General features: G+C 35.2%; 1 pseudogene; it reads right to left on the reverse strand.

The window, feature by feature from the left end:
• Positions 1-2403: 2403 nt before the first annotated feature.
• On the reverse strand, positions 2404-8479 carry LOC123819042 (annotated as a pseudogene).
• Between the last annotated feature and the right edge of the window lie 248 nt (positions 8480-8727).

Below are 8727 nucleotides of genomic sequence, written 5' to 3' on the forward strand. Positions count from 1 at the left end.
GTTCCTGGGAATATTTTATTATTTCTCTTGGAAGTTTTAATTACTAATTTTCAAAAATCCAAAAATTGTAAACTTTACACTTTATATTTTCTATAGTTTTACATTTTATGTTAATGTCTACAATAACCTTTTTTCTAGATGTCTTACAGTTTGTTTAGCTATTCTCTTATTATTAATTAATACAGTAGTCCCATATTAACCATAGGGCATACATTCTAAGACCCCAGTGGATACGTGAAACCACAGGTAGTACCAAACCCTAATATGCTATGTTATTTTTATATACTATGATAAAGTTTAATTTATAAATCAGGCACAGTAAGAGGTTAACAACAATAATTACTAATAAAATAAAATAAATATAAAAACATAGTGGAATAAAATTTATGTGAATGGCCTTGGGGAATTATTAAATAAAATAAAGGTTACTTGAATACAAGCACTGTGATAGTGTGACAGTTGATCTGATAACAAAAATGGCTACTAAGAGACTAATGGGTGAGTAGCCTAAACAGCATGGATACACTGGACAAAGGGATGACTCAAGACTTGGGAGAGACCAAGGAGGACTACCTGAAATTTCATCACACTACTCAGAGTGGCAAATGATTTAAAATCTATGAATTGTTTACTTCTGAAATATTCCATTTAATATTTTTCAGACTGTGGTTTACCATGGGAAACTGAAACCCCAGAAAGGGAAACTGTGGATAAGGGGGTGGGAGAACTACTGTAATAAATATTCTATTATCAATTTTCTTGAACATATAGTTAATAAACTATTTCCTTTTCATTATTTCCCATTCACTCTAATTTTTAAAATATTACATAAGTAACATATGAAAACATTCTTCATGAAAAAGCTAAAATGATACCTATGTCTACCACCCACAGTCTCCTTTATCTCCTTTCCCAAAGGTAACCATTGTAATGGGATTAGTTTGTATCCTTCCAGATTTTTCCCTATGGATATATGTGTGTGTATGCAGAACTGCATATAAAATATTGTTTTCTGGGTATTATTCAAATATAAACAGTATTGTACTGCACCTACAATTTTGAAGATTGCCTTATTCACCCAAAAGTATGTCATGGAGATCTAGTCATGTTATTACATAGAGATCTACCTTATATGCCATGGTTTATGTTCCTCTATTGATGACTATTCAGTTTCTCTCCAGGTTAGAACTCTTGAAAACAGTACTTTAGTGAACATACATATATGTCTTGTGAATGCATACATGCATTTTGGAAATAGGAATTTAAAATTTCAATATAAGTATTTAAGTGATAAAGCCATTTAAATTATCTGCACCAGCCTGGCTGATTTGCTTCAGTGGATTGAGCGTTGGCCTTTGAACCCAGAAGATCACTGGGTCAATTCTTGCTCAGGGCACATGCCGGGGTTGTGGGCCAGGTCCCCAACTGGGGGCATGGGAGAGGCAACTGATCAATTATACTCTTCCTCTCTTTCTCCCTCCATTCCCCTCTCTCTAAAAATAAATAAATTGTAAAAAATTATCTGCATCAACCAGTACTTATAGAACACTTCATTTCATCTATCCTTACAAATATTTGATGTTATTGAATTTTAATTTTAAGCAAACTGATAGGTGCAAAATAATATATTACTTTGTTTCATTTACTTGAATACTGTCATTGAGCATCTTTATGTTTATTTTATTTAATTGATATTTTATTATATTATGGTTATTTTATTCTGGGTAAATATTTAGTTATTTCTCTATTGATCTTTTTAATTATTGATTTATAGGAATTTTAAAAAGTTACATATTCTAGATTTAAAATTTTTTTAAAATTGAGGAGTTTATTAGGGAAATATCAGAGACAGATACCTCAAGTGACAGGAAAAAAGCTCTGAAAACGTCCCTTCAAGCCAAGTGGGGGCCTGACCTTGACCTCCCTAGAAGGACAAAAAAATTTCTGGGTTAGCAACAAAATGCTCTGGCAGCCACCTTGCCAGGGCATGAGTGTCTCAACCAGGGCTGTCTGCTGCCCCCCAACAAAGGTGGAAAGGAGACATAGACTGTTCGTAGAATCAATGCAGAGGCAATGAGAGCTGTGAGGAAAGTTGTGGGGGGAGAGAAAGAGAAAGGGAGAGATGGGGAGGACCTTAACAAAGAGTCCCAAGCTTTTGGCTCTGAGCACTTCAAATACATTGACAAGTAGTTCTACAAAATGTTACTGAAAAGGTAAAATGCCTAATGTTTTCAAGAGTTCCCCTGGATTTCTCCCCACATGCCCTATCACACTGTCAGATGTCACATTTTTAAAGAAAGAAAAACAAGAATAAGAGAGGAAGGGGTTGAAGGCTGGTGGGAACCTTTCCCACGTAGGCTTGTGTTCTGTAAAGCAAGTTCCCAGCAGCAGATTGGCACAGTTCTAGGTGAAGATCTCACTTTTTGTCACCCATGCCTCAATGTACTAATTATATTCTCTGTTCAAGCACTGTTAATTTCTCATTTAGTGTTGCGAGTCTTGAATGACAAAACATATGAAACGACTTGAAGAAGTCCGTGGTTTTCTTCATGCTGCTGCTGCTGAACTCAGTTCATTCTGATTCACCCAGTCCTGGTGAATTTCCCACTGCACTGGATCCTCCTGTCCTGCGATGGCTGCCACCTAAGGAAGAGCCTGGATTTTAACTTTGAAAACGGAAATCTAAAAGGATATTGCACATTTTCCCATAAGTGATTTGTCTATTAACATTATTTATGGTGTCTTTTTCTCTTTTTTAATTGTATTTTATTGTTTATGCTATTACATTTGTCCCTGCTTTTTCCCCTTTGCCCACCTCCACCCAGCCTCCCTATTCCCTCAGACGATCCCCACACTGTTATCTGAGTCATGGGTAGTGCATGTATGATCTTTGGCTAATTCCTTCATTTTCTTTCATCCAGTCTCCCTCCCCTTTGGCAGCTGTCAGTCTGTTCCACATATCTATTTATACTTCTGTTTCTCTTTTGTTAAGTTTATTTTGTTTGTTAGATTCCACATAAAAAATGAGATCATATAATATCTGTCTTTAACTGACTGGCTTATTTCACTTATCCTAATAGTGTCCAGGCCATCCATGCTGTTACAAAAGATAAAAATTCCTTCTTTTTTACTGTTGTCTAGTATTACACTGTGTAAATATACCACAGAGTTTTTATCCACTCACTTATTGATGGGCATTTAGGCTGTTTCCTGACCTTGGCTATTGTAAATAACGCTGCTATGAACATATGGGTGCATATATTCTTTTGTATTGGGGTTTCAGGATTCCTAGGATATATTGCCAGAAGTGGAATCCCTTGGTCAAAAGGCGGTTCCATTTTTAATTTTTTGAGGAAATTCCATACTGTTTTTCACAGTGGCTGCACCAGTCTGCATTCCCACCAACAGTGCATTAGGGTCCCCTTTTCTCCACATCCTCTCCAACACTTGTTGTTTGTTGATTTATTGATGATACCCATTCTGGCAGATGTGATATGATATCACATTGTGGTTTTAATTTTCATCTCTCTGATGATTAGTGATGTTGAGCATTTTTTTTCATGTGTCTATTGGCCATCTGTTTGTGCTCTTTGGAGAAGTGTCTATTCGGGTCCTCTGTCCATTTTTAATTGGATTGTTTGTCTTCCTGGTGTTGAGTTGTATAAGTTCTTCATATATTTTGGAAATTAAACCTTTATCAGACGTATCATTGGCAAATATGCTCTCCCATACAGTGAGTTGCCTTTCCATTTTGTTGGTTTCTTTTGTTGTATAGAAGCTTGTTAATTTGGTGCTGTCCCATTTGTTTATTTTTTTTTCCTTTTTTTCCCTTGTTCTAGGAGATATATCAGCAAAAATATTGCTACATGAGATATCTGAGATTTTACTGTCTATGTTTTCTCCTAGGATTTTTATGGCTTTACAACTTACATTTAAGTCTTTTATATATTTTGGGTTTATTCTTCTGTGTGGTGTACGTTGGTGGTCTAGCTTCATGTTTTTGCTTCTGCCAGTCCAGTTTTCCTAACATCATTTATTGAACAGACTGTCTTTGCTCCATTGTATGCTTTTGCCTAGTCTGTCAAACGTTAATTGAACATAAAGGCTTGAGTTTATTTCTGGGCTCTGTTGTGTTCTGTTTGATCTATATGACTGTTATTATGACAGTGCCAGGCTGTTTTGATTATGGTGGCCTTGTAGTATAGTTTGATATCACGTATTGTGAGCCCTCCAACTTTGTTCTGCTGTGTCAAGATTGCTGAGGCTATTCAGTTTCTTTTTTGGTTGCACATAAATTTTTGAAATATCTTCTAGATCTATGAAATATGCCATTGGTATTTTAAAAAGAATTGCATTGAATCAATAGATTGCTTTGGGGACCGTGGACATTTTAATGATGTTAATTCTTATAATACATAAACATGGTATATGCCTCCACTTATTTGTATCTTCCTCAGTTTCTTTCTTCAATGTTCTAGAGTTTTCCAAGTACAGGTCTTTTACCTCCTTGGTTAAATTTATTCCTAGGTATCTTATTTTTTTTGTTACAATAATAAATGGGATTGTTTTCTTAGCTTCTCTTCCTGATAGCACATTACTGGTGTATAAAAATGCCATCAGTTTCTGAGTATTGATTTTGTATTCTGTTACTTTGCTGAATTCACTTATTAGGTCTAGTAGTTTTTTGGTGGAGCCTACAGGGTTTTCTATATACATTATTATGTCATCTGTGAATAATGATAGTTTTACTTCCTCTGTTACAATTTAGATGCTTTTTATTTTTCCCTTCTTGTTTGATCGTTGTGGCTAGGGCTTCCAGTACTATGTTGAATAAAAGTGGTGAAAGTGGACATTCCTGTCTTGTTTCTGACCTTAAGAGCTTTTAGTTTTTGTCCATTGTGTATGATGTTAGCTGCAGGTTTTTTATATGTGGTTTTTATTACATTAAGGTACATTCTATCTATTCCCACTTTGTTGAGGGTTTTTATCATAAATGGATACTGGATTTAATTGAATGCTTTTTCTGCATCCCATGATGTGATCATGTGATTTTTATCTTTTATTTTGTTTATGTGATGTATTACATTCATTTATTTGCAACTATTGTACCAACCTTGCATCCCCAGGGTAAATCATACCTGATTATGGGGTATGATCTTTTTAATGTATTGCCATGTCTGATTTGCTAATATTTGTTAAGGATTATAGCATCTATGTTCATCAGGGATATTGGCTTATAATTTTATTTCTTTGTAGTGACTATCTGGTTTTGGAATGAGGAGTATAATGTTGGCTCCTTAAAAATAGCTTGGAAGTCTTCCTTTTTCATGAATTTTTTGGAGTAGTTTGAGAAGTATAGATGTTAGTTCTTTGAATGATTGGTAAAATTTGCCTGTGAAGCCAACCAGTCCAGGATTTTGTTTGCTGGGAGTTTTTTGAATACTGCTTCAATTTCATTAGTTATTAGTAGCTTATTCAGGTTTTTAAAATCCTTCCTTGTTCAATTTTGGATGATTGTATGTTTCTAGACATTATCTATTTTGCCCAGGTTGTTCATTTGTTGGCATATAGTTGTTTATAATATTTTCCTACATCCCTTGTATTTCCATAATATCAGTTGTTATTTCTGTTTCATTTCTGATTTTACTTATTTGTGTCCTCTCTCTTTTTTCTTGATGAGTCTGTTTAAAGGCTTGTTGATCTTGTTCATTTTTTTCAAAGAGCCAGCTCCTAGTTTCATTGGTCTTTTATATTGTTTTTTAGTCTCTATGTAATTTATTTCCACTCTGATCTTGATTATTTCCTTCCTCCTACTTACTCTGGGCTTTGTTTGTTTTTGTTTTTGTAGTTCTTTTAGGTGTAGGGTAAGATTATTTATTTGAGATTTTTCTTGCTTCTTGAGGTAGGCCTATAGCACTATGAAATTCCCTTTTAAGGACTGCTTTCACTGTGTCCCATAGATGTGGGGTTATTGTGTTCATTTTCATTTGTTTCCAGGTAATTTTTTATTTCTTCCTTGATCTTATTGATAACCCATTCATTATTTAATAACATCCTATTTAGCTTCCATGTATTTCAATGCTTTTGAGTCTTTTTAGTGAGGTTGATTTCTAATTTTATGCCATTGTGAGCCAAGAAGTTGCTTCATATGACTCCAATCTCCCTGAACTTTTTGTGACTTATTTTGTGTCCTAACATGTGGTCTGTCTTTGAGAATGACCCTTGTGCACTTGAGAAGAATGTATATTCTGCTGCTTGGGATGAAATATTCTGTAAATACCAATTAAATCCATTAGATATAGTTGTCATTTAAGGTGGCTATTTTCTTATTGATTTTTTTTTCTAGAACATCTATCCATTGATGACAGTGAGGTGTTAAACTTCCCTGCTATGACTGTATTGTTGTTAATTTCTCCCTTAAAGTCCACTAAGATTTTTTTATATATATTTAGGTGCTTATATATTGGGTGCATATCTGTTTGCATCCTTGTGTATAAGATATTTGAATCTTTTTTACATCCAACAAGAGGATTATATTCTCTTGTTGGATTGATTCCTTTAGTCTTATGTAGCGACTGGCCTTTTTTTTTGAAGTCTATTTTCTCAGTTATAAGTATTGCTACCCCAACTTCTTTTTCATTTCCATTTGTATAGAAATTTTCCTCCATCCCTTTATTTTTAGCCTGTGTAAAGCTTTTGTTGTGAGGTGTGTCTCTTGTAGACAGTATATGTATGAGCTGTGTTTTCTTATTCATTTAGCTACTATGTGTCCTTTTATTGGGGCATTTAATCCATTTAAATTTAAGATTGTTATAGATATGTATTTATTTATTGCCATTTTATTATACCTATGTTCGTCCTTTTATTTCTTCTTCTTCTTAAAGAAAGTCCTTTAATATTTCTTGCAATGCTGGATTGGTGGTAATGTACTCCTTTAGCCTATTTCTTCTTTTGGGAAGTTCTTTTTTTTTTTTTTGCCTTTAATTTTAAATGATACCCTTGGTGGTAGTCTTGGTTGCATATTCTTACTTTTCATCACTTTTAATACTTCAAGCTCATTTCTTCTCACCTGAATTGTTTCTGTTGAGAAATCAACTGAAAACCTTAATGGGATCTCCCTTATAAGTAACTGTCTCTCTCTTGCTACCTTTAAGATTCTCTCTTTGTCTTTACCTTTGCCATTTTAATTATGATGTGCTTTGATGTGGGTTTTGGGGGGGCTCATCTTTTAAATTTTCTTTTTTAAAATTTATTTGTTTATTTTAGGCAGAGGGGAAGGGAAGGAGAAAGTGAGGGAGAGAAACATCAATTTGTGGGTGCCTCTCATGCACTCCCCACTGGGGACCTGACCTGGCCCACAACCCAGGCAAATGCCCTGACTGGGAATCAAACCAGTGACCCTTTGGTTCACAGGCCAGCACTCAATCCACTGAGCCACACAGCCAGGGCTCTTTGGGCTCATCTTGATTGGGACTCTCTGTACTTTCTAAACTTGTGCCACTTTTTCCTTCACCATGTTAGAAAAATTTTCTGCCATCATTTCTTCCAACAGATTCTCTATCCCTTGCTCACTCTCTTGTCCTTCTTGCACTCCTATGATGCAGATATTCTTATGCTTGATGTTGCCCCAGAAGTCCCTTAAACTTTCCTTACTTCTCTTAAGTATCTTTTTTTGTTTCCATTTTCTCTTTGGATAGATAATGTTATCTTGTCCTCTAATTTGTTGATTCAGTCTTCTGATTCATCTCACTTGTTCTTGATTCCTTCTAGTGAATTCTTTATTTCAGATATTGTAAGCTTCATTTCTGACTGGTTCTTGTTTATGGTTTCTATGTCCTTTTTAATGCTTATTATCTAGTTGTTTAAGTTTTCACTGAGATCATCCATTGTTCCCTTAAGGGCCTTCAGCATCCTTATAGTCATTACTTTAAATTTTTCATCTGGTATTTGGGTTGCTACCATTTCCTCTATTTCTTTTCATTATTTTTATAGGAACTTCTCTTGTTCTTTGGGGCATTTTTCTTTGTCTCCCCATTTGTTTTCTCTGTGTTAGGTAGATGTACTATGTATCCCAAACTGGTTTTGATGGTTTTATAATGAAAGTATCTTGTTGGGCTCAATGGCACAATCTTTCGTATCACCAGAGTTCCATGCTCCAGGAGTGTTTCTTGTGGATATGTGCCCCCATTTTGTAGTTCAGTTTTGAATGCTGTCAGCTCTTTCATGGGTAGAGTTAATCCTTCAAGCTTGGAGACTGTAAGGGTAAACCTTGATCACCATGTGCGAGATGCTGTGCAGGGGATGCCCCTTGAGGTAGTGTTGTTCCCAGTAGTGTCTGGTGCTTCCTAGTATCCCCCTTTGGGTGTACCAGTTATGTGGCTAGTTGGGTCAAGCTGTGGTGTGTTCTGAAGCCTACCACTAGTTTAGTTGGTTCTGGGTCCACTTGGGTAGGGTTCAGATACAGGTTGCTATCAGACATGGTGTGTAGCCAGTATTGGACTACCAGTCTGTAGTTACTACATGCAATGGAGTTTGCACATTTATTTTGTATCCTGTATTTGTTCATTGTTTCTAACAGGTTTTGGTGGATTTTTAGGGTTTTCTATATTAAAAAAATGACATTTGCAAATAGTGACAATTTTACCTCTTCATTCCCAATTTGAAAGCCTTTTGAAAAAGATTTTATTTATTTTTAGAGAGAGGGGAAGTGAAGGAGAAAGAGAGGGA

This window comes from Phyllostomus hastatus, unplaced genomic scaffold, assembly GCF_019186645.2.
Source record: "Phyllostomus hastatus isolate PE091 unplaced genomic scaffold, TTU_PhHast_1.1 phas_contig_30, whole genome shotgun sequence".
NCBI lineage: Eukaryota > Metazoa > Chordata > Mammalia > Chiroptera > Phyllostomidae > Phyllostomus > Phyllostomus hastatus.